Source organism: Calonectris borealis, chromosome 9, assembly GCF_964195595.1.
Source record: "Calonectris borealis chromosome 9, bCalBor7.hap1.2, whole genome shotgun sequence".
In the NCBI taxonomy this organism is placed as follows: domain Eukaryota; kingdom Metazoa; phylum Chordata; class Aves; order Procellariiformes; family Procellariidae; genus Calonectris; species Calonectris borealis.
In genome coordinates this window covers 27,698,065-27,711,194 of record NC_134320.1, presented here as the reverse complement: position 1 = coordinate 27,711,194, position 13,130 = coordinate 27,698,065, and the positions used below count along the sequence as shown (strand labels likewise).

Here is a 13,130-nt window from a genome sequence, read left to right as displayed (position 1 = left end):
TTCAGCGGGTTTAGTTCAGAGCTGTATTTGTTGGCATGCAAAGCAGTTAAAATTATGACCATGGTTTTTGTACCAAAGACTGGCAAAGTGCTGTAGACAGCAACACTGGAAGTCCTGGCGTGGCTTCTTGCCCACTTGGTGCCCATTTTGATGTTTCTTTTCCTCCTGGTAAGATATTTTCTAGATTTTCTTCCAAAATAATTTTAAAATTAACTTCATGGTGTGGAGTTACATCAGCTGCTGTTGGGCAACTCTGGACATCTGTCTGCCCCTTCCCATTTCTGAGCTTTCTGAATTTCTGCAAAAAAACCCCAACCCACTTGATTAAGACATAAATCTTCTCTAAGACAGCGAGGCTCAGAAGAGCTTAGGTTTTGCACGTACAAATCACGGTTTGTCTATTCCATTTCTCTAATTCCATCCAATATGTTTAATCCTGATACACTTACTTGTTAAGTATATCTGCAGGAACTCCTTAATTCTCTTCTAATGAAACAAAACCTTGCTGATCTTTAACCCACATGAAAGGGAATTGGACAACTGGTACTTTGTGCGCGAATTGTGACCTTTCAGGAGGGACTCTTTCTTCCTCCTGGAGAAGGCTTCGTGAAGGCATTGATCTCCTGCAAAGGTGAACTTGAATCACCACATTATTAGACATCCCCAAACCCAACTTGGTGCTGTAAAAATATCCCAAAGTTTCTTAACTCGCTTTCCAGGAGGAGGTTTAATGATCCAAAAAATTAATATTCATATTTTGTCAATGAAGAGATATTTTAATTTTACATGCTCATACTTGATTTCCCTCATAGCCTTTAGCATAAGCATAGACCTTTGCTCCTGAACACTGTATGTGGTATAGATGTTCTTTCAACTGTCCTTGTCTTTGGGAGTATATTTCTGCCATGCCTCTGTTTCAGATCTGACTCTCTTAAACAGAAAAGCATTATTTCATGCATTAGAGGGCATGCACAACATGAGATTCTGTATAATCATACCAAAGAAATTAGAGGCTGTTACTGAATCCCTCTCACTATGAAAAAAGAATGCCAGTGCCTCTGGCTTTCAATGAATATATTTTCCAGCATCACTGAAGGGCATTATTTGGGTCTTCTACAGCATCACTGTTGTTTCTCTTCAGCCTTTGCCGTTCAATGTAACTCTTGTGTGATTGAATGGTTGATGCCAACAATGTAAAAGGCCCTGAGAATTTGTGGAATGTTTCTGGACACATGAGCCTCACTCTAATTACAGCAACATGAGCATAACGCTGTATTAAAAGAGGGGTAGAGTTACAGAAAGCACTCACTTAAAACATGCCAGAATGAATCACGTCTGGGCAGGTTTATTTCAGCCTGTGCGTCTTGGTTTATTCTCAAACTGTGGCTCTTCAAAGAGGGATTTTTTTTTTTTAATTACCATTTTGTGCAAGTCTAGACTCTATATACGGTTGGGTTAAAAGTCATTTTTATCATAACCTAATGTTTTTATTCTTTTTTCCCCCTTAATCAGGACTAAAAAGGAGCTTGAGTATAAGTTTGATATTGCAGCTGTTGTTTTACCCTGTATAAGGTGTAGTTTAGCGTGTCCCCTAGTCACTGAGCAGCAAAATCAGTGGGGACAAGCTGTGTTTCTAATTCCCCCGGTGTTTTTGCTGTAGAGCTGTTGAGTGGGTATTCTGGATTGATTACTGTCTAAAAGTGAACCCTTACTGTGTTGGCTCTTTTGCTCCTCCTGTGTGTTTTAAACATCTGCTGTCCCCTGCAGTCCCAGAGTGCCACCCTGTTCCGAGTTCAGGCGCTTGGTGTTATCCGGGGCACCCATGAAGGAGCTGGGGAGGGTGTCGCAGGGTGTTGTTTATTTACTTGGTTAAATACGAGCTTGTGCCTGAGATAAGTTTAATTTCTGTTGAACTTCATTTAAAGCATGAAAAGGGCATGAGTTTTTGAGAATTAACCTTGATGTAAACGATTGGGAAATGTAGCTATATTTTAATAGAAATATTTATAACTGAGAAGTAATTTATAATTGCATGAGTAAGATGTTTGCCTATTCCATATAACCTGCATGGACATGTGCAAACGCACACATACTTCTTTTTGCATTTTCTTCCTAATTTTCTTAGAATGTTGACACATAATCATGGAAAGGATTAGATAAATGTGCATGTTTAAAGAAAGAAAATACGCCTTGCATTAAACTTCCTTGTTTTTGTGACTGAAACACACACAACCTTTTTGCTGAAATAAGCTCCAAACAGAACTGGTGTGAATAACGTTCCCAGAAAGTGGAATGAAAAGAAAAAAAAAGCATGCACAAGCTATTTACCTTGTTTTAATGTGGGTTTCCCTTCCACTATTGCAAACATCATACCCATACCACTAGTGGGCTAAAGAGTTATTACAGAGTATAGTATGGTGGTATGTTTTATGAATTATTTTAATAGATGATGATGGCAGAGCTATACAATCTTCTCCATGTGAAATGTTGGGTCAAGAGTTTTAATACTTCAATACCTGGAGCACCCTCTGCTTTCAGCAATACATCTTTACAAACTGATTTATCACGTGTGGAGGGGGGTTTCGCAGATGTATCCAAAACTATGTGAAAGCTGTGGTGACAAATGAGCATCCAATGCACGCTGCTCTCCTCGCTCACTCTCCCTATGAGCCTCACCGTAGTCCAGACGCAGAATTTAGCTCGGTGTCCAACTTTTAGTCCCAGCTTGATCAAAGATCTAATCCTAACTTAGTCCCATTTGTTTTCCTTCTTTATTTTACTCTCTGTTTTGTTGCAGCTGTGTGAAACTTTCTTCTCCACTGCCCAACATCTGGAAGAACCCTGGAAATACAGTATTTAAAGTCTAATTCTGTGGGATAGGGTAATGCCAGCTTAAATGTTAACTCGCAAAGATGTACCTATGAAAATTTAGGGCTAATTCAATAGATTAAGTACTGGGGGGAAAAATGATGCTGTGCACCAACTTACTCCCATAATTTGGCAAGCCTGAGTTGCAAATGGAGGTAGAACTGAGCACACAAACAGCAGTGAACAGCCTCTCTTCAGTGATTTCTTATTGGTTTAAAACCAAAAATCTCATAAATTTAAAAATCTACCTAGACATTTAAGTGAAAGACAGAGTAGGGAGTGTTTTTCTGAAACTATTCTGAAATAGTTGGAAAACAGGGAATTAGCTTGTTTGCAATAGCAGGGTTTCTTGGCTTATACAATAGTGAAGAAGTTATCTATTTGGAAATAATGTAAAGAGTTTATGTTTCAGAATTTTTCTTTATTGCCGAAATATTTTATGCAAATATTCAGAGTAGGAAGATGTTGCCAGATGGAAATGCAATAGTTGTGGAATTTTTCCTGGCACTTTTGACAGAATATATAATACTGAATGGCTTTATGCTAATGCTTTGCACTGGAATTCATATTTTATAGCTACTTTGAAATGCAAATTAAAAAAGGTTTTGAAACTGAAAAACTTGCCCTCTAAGAAATACATCACTATGCAAAGAAGTATTTAGCTATGTTAGCTCCCAAGTATTGCCACGGCTAGTGTGTAAGAGGATGATCTTTACGCTATGAAATACGAGCTGGAAATCTTAAAATGCCGCCTGTCCGGCAGGGACCTTCTGCTTTGCCGGGCAACTGCCATTGAATTGAGCTTTTGAAAAAAGTAATTTCTTTCCAACAGGGCTGATGAAATATTAAGGCTCCAAGGGTCATTGTAAATACCATGGAATTAATATGTTAGGTAGTTAGCAATGCCCTGGTGGTAAAACTGCCTCCCTGGGCACACGGGGTCTACTCACAATGACGCAGCGTACAGGGTTGGGGTCTCAGATACCAACTAACCTTTCATAGAATATTGCAGCGGCAAATATCAAGATATCAGAGAATCTAATTTCCTATCAGTTATGTCTCCTGTGAGTTACTGCTAAAGTAAAGTTTTATCGATAGTCATAGAAAGAAATAACAACTGCAGGAAAGCTGAAAGGCGACAACACTCAGAGCTCAGTCCTGTTTCCACGTCTCTCCGTTCTCCTTCTCCGTTCATAAAATACTAATATAGTCAGAGCTGCTTTAGGATTATTTACACCCTAACATAAAAACTTCTCAAACTAGCAGGAGTTTCTGCAGTGACTGCAGTGAGTCTCCACGTAACCTAATGGTCCTTAATCCTGCCCAATTCTCAGGTCCAGATTTACCAGAGCAGCTAAGGGATTTGTAGCCTCTCCAGCAGTCCCGGTACCCTGGCCCCTTGCTGCAGCACCAGTTCTGGCACCGCAATAAGCTTAAATCCCCAGCGTTTAAAAGAAAAAATTATTATAATCCAAAAAGTGGAAATTTACACATAGCACCCAGCAGAGCAGAGTGAAACTCTGAAGGGTGCTGAAGGTGATCCAAGACTTGGGGGGTTTTGGACTGGCATTCAGCCACCGCAATAAATTGCAATTCATAATCTGCTAATATAGTGCCAAATCATGGTTGGATTCTCGGTTTAATTTATAAAGCATGTGTTTCACTGGGGTATTTTACACGTTGGAAATATTAATGTTCATTGTGTGCATGATTTGCTGTTTCAGTATGGTGCAGTCAATTCATTCACCATCAATGAGCATGCCAAATTAAGAGCTGATAGAAATGAAAATATGTAAAAGTGAAAGGAGACATCTAATATTCACCCGTATTGCAGCACAGGTTTTCCAATTAGATCTTGAAAATTGTTTTGCTGGAGCTGAAGTTGTGAACTCCACAGGCCAGACACAGAATTTGTACAAATTACTTTGATGTGGAAACATGATATATGAGAAAATACGTTCTGCATTTGTTTTTTCTTAGGAGTCTTAACAGTTGAAAAAGCTGAAGTTGCATTTAAGTTGGTTCATTGAAAATATATATTTTTTTTTTACAGAAAATAATTAGGGTATTCTCTGCCAATCTGCAGATGAAGAGAGGATAGGGAGCTGATTTAGGGACTCCATAGCTACTGCAGCCACAGTGCTTGTAGAGTTCTCACAGCATCCCTGGTTGCTGAATCAGCAGTGGTTCTTTTCCACAATCATAGTCTTAGGGCAAAGCCAGAATTCCCATTAAATCTTAAATAGCTCGGATATCAACAGAAGGAAGGACCCACACGGTCATTTCATGGGGTCATTTCAACTCATTTTTCATAGCAAAAGCATTATTTTACACATCTGATCAACCTCAGCTAACCAAGAACAACTCATGCTGCATCCAACACATTTGAGCTAAATTAGGGATCACCATCTGGCAGAAAGATTCCCTTAAAATTGTTCTCCCTTTTTAATTGAAATATGCTTTAATTAAAACCAGACGTGGCAGAAGTGGTGTGCGTCAATTATTTTAGTGACAACAATTTCCAATTTTGGAGGGATATATGCACCAGGAAAGGATCTCTCCCTTTTCTCTTGGGTAATATTGTGCCGGCTCAGGACAAGCATGGAAATAGCATCTTCCGTTTCATTAGCATAATATGTAATATAATCAGTGACTATTTACCAGAACCCAAACTAAACAGAACATTAGGGATATTATTAGTAAGAAATTGTACTTTTATGTTTTGCAATCTTCATCTCAAGATTGCAGGAGGTTAAAAGTGATGGGGACGGATTCTCAGTACTCAAACTGGCTTTTAAAGGGTGTAGCTGCTTGGGGGAAAAAATGTGCTTTGGACACAAATTATGCACAAAATTATTAAGATTGTGCGACATTCATAGCAACCAAATGTGTGGGGTGTTTTACACATTTCATTAATCATCCACATGCGCAGTGGCTGCTGCTGCCCACACAAATAATAACTGTACATGTAAATCAGGCAGAGAGATAAATGTGTGTTCTGATGTGCACAATCTTCAGAAAATCTATTCTCTTAGGTCTGAAGCTTTGCAACAACCTGCCCATCTCAGGCTGGCACAGGATGTCGTAGGGAAGATCAGCTGTAGGGAAAGCACTTAAGTGTGCGCATGTGTTTTTACCTGCAGTAGGAACATGCCCTCTCACTCGCGTGTAAATTATTCTTCAACAAGCCATAAAAGACTGATCTCATCCAAATTTTAATCTACATGTGTTTTGCGACTGACACTCCAACAGAGTCTAGGACATACCAAGGCTCATGTAATCTTGTCCTCTGAGCTTTGGCAAAGGCAGCCAGACTCGAGCAGAACTAGTACACTTTCAAACGTGCCATCGTTCATCTTTATCTCAGTTGGCCAGTTGCTCATTTCCCAAGTTTGCTGGGCCGTGGTCATCGTGGTGGTAATTAATGATGAACAACTCAAAAGACAGGCCAAGGCTGATGGGGAAGGGAGGCTGCCCACTTGCTCTCAGAGGAGCATACGCTTTTAAGGCCAGTGCTTTAAACAGTTACCAGCTTATTTCAACACTTCATTTTGAGAAAGACTAAAATATCCTTAGTTGTGCGGTAACAGCTTTATTTATTGTTGGTGGCACTGGAGTCATGAAATAAAATGGCCTAGATATCATAGCCTTGAAACAGGTTTTTAACAGCTGGCAGATGGGATTTATTCATTCATAAAATGCTGATTTATAGCATTTGGGAAAAAAATGACAGAAAAGATGAAAATCCAATTCGTCCATCAAGTATCCTGCTGCAAACAACAGATCTACTGGTGAGAGAGAGGAATTAGGGTTGTTAAAAGCAAAGCTATCATAGTTTAATGTTCATCACTGTAGCTGGCAAGGTCTGAAGGTGGACTTATATGTATTCAAATGACCCTCAGATCTCAGACACCTCCCCTGTTCTTCCTCTTGTGCAGATAGTATTTCTTGTTCCCATTTCAGGAGGGCAAAGCTAATGAAAAATTGAGCAGGAATAATTTTAGAAATATACTCTGTTTGAAAATACTTTCTAATTAATCACTTTGGACCTTCAAACTATCAAGATATTCAAACACTAATGAGTAACATACTGAATTTACTTTATAACTTCTGTTTTGAAGGCATTTTATCAGTGTTAATAAAAAAAAAATTAAAAAAAAATAACCTGACCCTGGAATAGAAAGTTCCATGTGGCCTTTTAGTGAAGATTTTGCAAGACAGAAATGAATTGAAGAGTTAACTTTCTTGATATGGCTCTCTTTAATTGTCCCTGTCCCAGAGCTTAGCTACACCAGTTTAATCCAAGGTGCTGACTTCAAAAATGATAGCACTGACCGATACTGAGGTAAGGCTGGTTCGGGTCGGAGCTTAGACACTAGGAAAGCCCTACATTCAGCACTGATTTCATGGTAGCTTTGTGGTTGATACTAATGGATAATTTCTAATTTGGCCAAATGCTGTTTTTTCATAAAAATATTGGACCCCTTTTTCCTCTCGTTCATAAAGTTCTGAAATACAGGACGTGAATCAGTGGCATTATACACCAATAAAAATCTCTCAGTACTTGAGCAGGCTGACGAGATGACTCAGACAGCAAGAAATAGTTATATCAGAACAGAGTGAGCAAAAGGCATCTGTCTTGTCATTATTCCTCAAGAAAGTGATATTATGTGTCATCAGATTGTGCTTTCTGAAGAACTCTGAAATTCGTTTGCCAGGTGCAGGCTTTGGAAACTCAGAAACTGCCTTTGGAGCCCATTTCTCATCCAACACCTGCCCCTCTCGTCCCTTAGGGCTCACCTTGCCCTATACCTCTCCGTAGGTATTTCTTCCCCACCTACTCTCAGTTACCAGAAAGTCAGCGTGGTAACCAAAACTGAAGTGTGTAGGAGAAGCAGAAGTTGATGGTTGCATGGGCTGCGGGGAGACTAGGGTTTTAATCTACTATATGTTTATATGCAGATTTTTACCTTTTCTTTCGTTTCTGTCCACAAAATATTTCACTATTTCCATTGTGATAGATTGTTTCAAAGTTGAAAAGTTTTGACTTCAGTAGACAAACACTAAAGTCACAGCAGACCAAAAAAAGCAAAGCGTTTGCCTGCGATGTCCTTTCAGTAGGCTGAAAGGTGTTTCTGCTTGGAAAATTGCGGATCATGAAAACCTTTATAAAAGCGAGATTAATGGAAATAGCGCACAGCAGAAGAGGCTTGAGTAATTCAGACAATAAAAATCGCTCCTTATAGGCCAGAGAGCTGCAGTCAGGAGCATCCAGCATCCGTCTGCTGTCCCAGCGCTTGCCCTCGCCCCTGCCCGCCAGCCCCCTCGCAGCCCTGGCAGGGGGATGCTGCGGGGGCCGGGTCCCTAAATGAGCTCCCGGAGGTGCTCTCCAGCCAGCATCTCCCTGGCTCCGTAATTCGATGATCCCTCGGAGAAACCTGACCTTTCCCAATGACTAATAGCTAAACTTCCTACACTTAAGTAGCTAAATTAAATGATGTGAAAGCCTTGCTCAGTGCAGCTTGGTGATTAGGACAAAGAAACCAGGACTGGAAATCATTGCTTATTAAAGTTTTCCTATGTGCAGTAATCTAAAAAAGCTGAATTTTTGAAAACCAACTGGTTTAGGAGATCAGCAGACTGGTGTGGAGATGGAGAAGGTGCAGTGAACCTCTCCTGATCCTAGACAAGAAGCCTAGAAAAATGTTTCCACAGTGATACTAAAATCTTAATAACCTGTCAAACGTGCTGCTCAGAAGACACTTGGAATGAAAAATAGTTCCAAGATTTCCAGCTGAACAATGCAGAGTTCATTATACATCCATCAAAAGCCAAAGTGAAAGTTAATTTACCTCAAGTCACATTGCTGATGAAAGCGAGAGCCTACTTTTGAATTTTAGAGGAGAAAACTGGTAGTTTCAGCCGTGGCTTTCTAACTGCCCATGTTTATAGGTACCATAGTAGCAAAATGAGCATGGAAAGATAAATCTGTGAGTGGCCAAATATTGGAAGGTGTATTATATCTAAAATAAGTGTTACCTAAACACAGACACTGGGAAAAAAAAAATAAACAGAGCCCGGTGGACTACAAACGTGAACTGCTTAATCGACCCGACAGATGTAACTTGAGAATTACACCACTCAGGCAATTTTTTTTTGGACAATGTGATTAGGAAAAATGGATCCTATAAAATACAGTACACTGGGACCATGCAGAAGAGAAACCACCCCCGCAGAAGTCTGCATTGATAAGGCAGTTTTGTAGCATGCCATAAACCTCGTTGCATCTTCCCAGCGGCACGAGCCCCACGGGGAGGGCGGACAACTCCCACCTTATCTATAACCTGATGAGTCGGCCCCAGGAGTTGCTGCTGGCATTCAAGAGAGACTGGGCACCCGCGTTGGTGCTTTTGGGTGTCCTTCAAATTATCAGACAAATAGGAGTTGTTCTCAAGGAGTTTGTCTCTGAAAATAGGAAATCTATGCCTTTTCCTAGTGTTAAGCTTGCACAGATGCTCTCTCAAGCTTTGCGTTTTTGCCCATCATCACGATGTTTGACTTGTGAGCTGTCACTTTGTTTTGGGGGAAGCTGATGTGGTCACAGAAATAGTCTTGATTTTCTTTGGGAGTGACATGTTCATTTATAATAAGGACTTTATAGCAGGCCTGCTGTTGAAGAGAAGAGAAATTTTTGATCCAATTTGAAGATGGTTTGAGTGAGAAAACTAAAGCTACAAGTAGACACGGCCCCTTGGTTATCCCATTAAGAGCAGCAGCAGATCTCTGAATGCTTCGGTGCAATAAGCCACAACCATCACTTTTGTGAAGGAAATCTTTAACAGGGGTGGTACAGACAAATTGATGACTTTTACCTTTTCCTGTAATTAAAAGCTGCTATCTCTAAAGTCTTTGGCAGAGAACAAATTAGGTGGGAACCTAGAATAGGAAAGAGTCATTACTCTTAAAACAGGAGGCTACATTTCTCGAGTGCACAAGCTGTTAATTAGGATGTGGAAGCTAATTTAATGAAACGGGGGAAGCTTAAATTAAGGTGTTTCAACTAGAGATGAAATTGGGAAATTTGAACTCCTCCTGAGAATGTACAAAAAGCATATTATTGCTGCGGCTGTGCTTTCTCATGAACACCCCATTCCCAGGGGTTTCCTCCAGGATGGGGTGGTGATGGTCACCCCAAGGGGCACGGCTTGGTGTGAGGCCACCCGAAGCCTCCCCGTGCCCACGAGGGCACCCAAAGGAAAAGGGCAAATACGCAGAGCAAGGTTTCCTCCTTTATTTCCACCTTTTTCTCACCAGCTTCTGAGTTTCTTCTCCCAAGATTGTTGCTCTTTACTTGTACACATGGCACACAGAGATAGTTAAACATAGTATCATATCTCTTATTACGATTCCTGTAGGAAAGGTGCAAATTAAGAGCTTCTGTTACGCATTGCATGTGAATGACAGATAGATCCTGTCTTTGGCTGTTTTTAATAATAGTGATATTGGAGTAAGTAGCTGATTTAGTTCCAGCGCACACAGTATTAGGTACAGTACGCGCTATATTCCAGAAGATAAAATACAGCTAGTGATGACTCATCCCCACTGCTGCAATAATTATAGTTCAGCCAGGAAAGATGTAACAGAATTAATTCAAGAATGTTTAGCCTGAAGGCATCTGACAGCATTTAGAAAACGTGTGAAATGTGTTTTCTTTGGGTAACTTTTTTAGAAAGAAGGCTTTTTGTAGCTTGACTAATCTGAGTGGAATGACCTAAAAAAAACCCCCACAACCAAACCCAAGTTCCCGAGGTAGCCCGAGGGAATGGGGCACCATCCAGGTGTACTCTGCTGTGTATTTTGGTGTGTGCTGGAGGAAAAGGAGGAGGCGGCTGACCCTACTTGGGCCACATGGACTGGGAGCATCTCCCACCTAGCCAGCCCAAACCCAGCTGTTTTTGCTGCTTTTTAAGGGGATTTGCCACCCTCTGACCACAACTGTGAGCAGCAGTCCGGGCTGGGCTCTGCCTGCATGCCCCCCATACAAGTACGTACATAATAAATACAATTAAGTGTCTAATAGCTACAAAAGTCTTACCTCCATGCTGTGTATTTTTGTGCTAGATGCTTCCCATTTCCGACATAAATAGGTTGATAACTGTCTTAGCTTTGCATTTCCGTAAAAGGATCTTAATTACACAATGGAGCACAAAGCCTTGTCTCATCAGCCTCCAGACAATGGCAATGGGTGATAAAGTGCATTAAAGCCTTCACTGGTATTGTTTACGCATTTACCACTGGTTGCGGTCTCCAGCGATAGAAAAGGCAATAAATAAAAGCTGTTAGGATTGTTCTTTTCATTATCATATGGTTTTATAGCCTTTGGTGTCTTAACCACCTATGCATAAAATTGACGGATATCACTTGTAATTACTGGAAATAACTACTCTTAATTCTTCTGATATTTAAAGCTTTATCTGGGTTCCCAATGGGCTCTGACACCACTGCTTGGTGCTGCATTAACCCGGGCACGATCCCGAGTGAGAGTGGGTGAGGAGGAGGCACATCTCCTCCCAGCAGCAGGATCTGACCTGCAGCACCGAGCCCGTGCAGCTGGAAGAAGCATCCAGAACAGCGTGCAGACGTGCAAGGATGCTCATGCCGCTGCAGAAAGGGTGGGAGAGCAGGGCTGCAGCGGGGTGCCAGGGCACGGCACGTGGGAGAAGCAGAGTTTGGGTCACCCGGTGGCATGGCAATTGGTAGCTATTCATAATGTCTATGGATGTATGTAATGGGGAAGGTGATGCATTGCAAAATGCAAAGGGAGATGGAGACTGCCGCGCTCAGGGCACTACTCACGTTTAGAGAAGAGTCTTGGGGAGGAGCAGCTGCGTCCCGTCGAGATCTGAAGCTGAGTGCTCAGGATTTACTAGCTGTTCCTGGAAATGGGGTGGAGGAATTGATTTTTAATAAAAAATAGGTTTTCTACCAAGCGAGCTGCTTTCTATGTATATTTTCCACTTTCTGTTGAAAAGTCAAGATCTGGTTGTTGGCTTTTTAAAGAAAAGTCACGAGTGCAAATAAACTCACTTTTCCGTGTCTGTGCAAAGTGACTGGGACACCAGCGCCCTTACTGGGGTCTCACTGCACCAAAAACGGAGCGCAGGGGAAAGATCTTGGCCCTTCCTTTGTGGAAGGGACAGCAGCAAGCTGGTCCCCTTCCGCGCAGGCAGGTACTGGCTTTCCTGCCTGTAAGGATGGGCAAGGACCTCGCTCTTCTTTTTTCCACCAGCCAACTTCTTTCATCTCCAGTCTATCCCAGGAAGTCTCCCTGCCCTGTATTTGAAGTAATTGTATTTGAAGTAAAATTTTGAGATATTTTCAACCTGACACCTTCCCAATTTAAGTCAGGGCCCTATGCTGGAAGGAAGGTGAAGCCTCCATCAATTCACCCGACAGAAGGTAATTCTTTGTCATCGCAAACTCATCCTTAGGTCTCTTTTATGGCCGATGAAGAAGATCTGATCATTCTAATCCCTTGATTTGTTTCCAGCCTATCTGTGACTTGGATTTGATCGCTCTAGCTTTCCATCTGAGTAAAATTGCAATGCATTAGCCAGGTAATAAATTTGCTTAAATGTAGATTTATTTATTTAACCTTCTTAAAATGAAATCTAAGGAAAAATACCCAGAATTGATTTATTCTGCTGCGAATCATCAACTCTGAGCTTGTTGATAACCCTAAGGAGGAAAAGCACAAGTCACCAAGCTCTGCTTCCCCGGGAGCCCCCGCGAGGTGACGTCGCGTTGGGGCAGCGGTGACACCCACCCATCCACCGACCTGCAGGGTCAGCCTCGTGGGCCCCGGGGACCCACCAAGCTGTATGGGAAGAGTTGCACTTACTGTCCTGTTCCTCCTTCCACCAGCGTGGGCTGGGCACGGCGGGGGTCTTGTATGGGGCACACATGCAACACAGAGGTTTGGTTTACCTTGGTGGGGTTTTTTGGGCATTGGGTTTCTTGGGGTTTTTTAATTTTTGCTCTTCTGTCATGTTCCCTGCTGCTTTATTCTTCCCTGTAGTATATTCCCAGGGAATGTTACACATGCATAAGGAAAACCAGAAAGGTGACTTAAATCTGCAAAGCTATGTGAAGTGCATTTTAGTTTTACCTTTCACACAATCAATCATGCCTTTAAGTATAGAAATTGTTATAGACCAGCCTGAGATAGACAGCATAATTTTTTTTTCTGTTTTAAATGTTTC

The 13,130-nt window shown here is 41.5% G+C and overlaps 1 protein-coding gene across 1 annotated transcript in view; it reads left to right on the top strand.

Moving 5' to 3' along the window:
* MFSD1 (major facilitator superfamily domain containing 1) overlaps positions 1–12,418 on the top strand; it is a 152,757-nt gene extending 140,339 nt beyond the window's left edge. The window contains exon 17 of the transcript XR_012674712.1: positions 12,409–12,418. The gene's annotated coding sequence lies outside the window, so the exon portion shown is untranslated. The remainder of the gene's footprint in view (positions 1–12,408) is intronic.
* Positions 12,419–13,130: the final 712 nt, after the last annotated feature.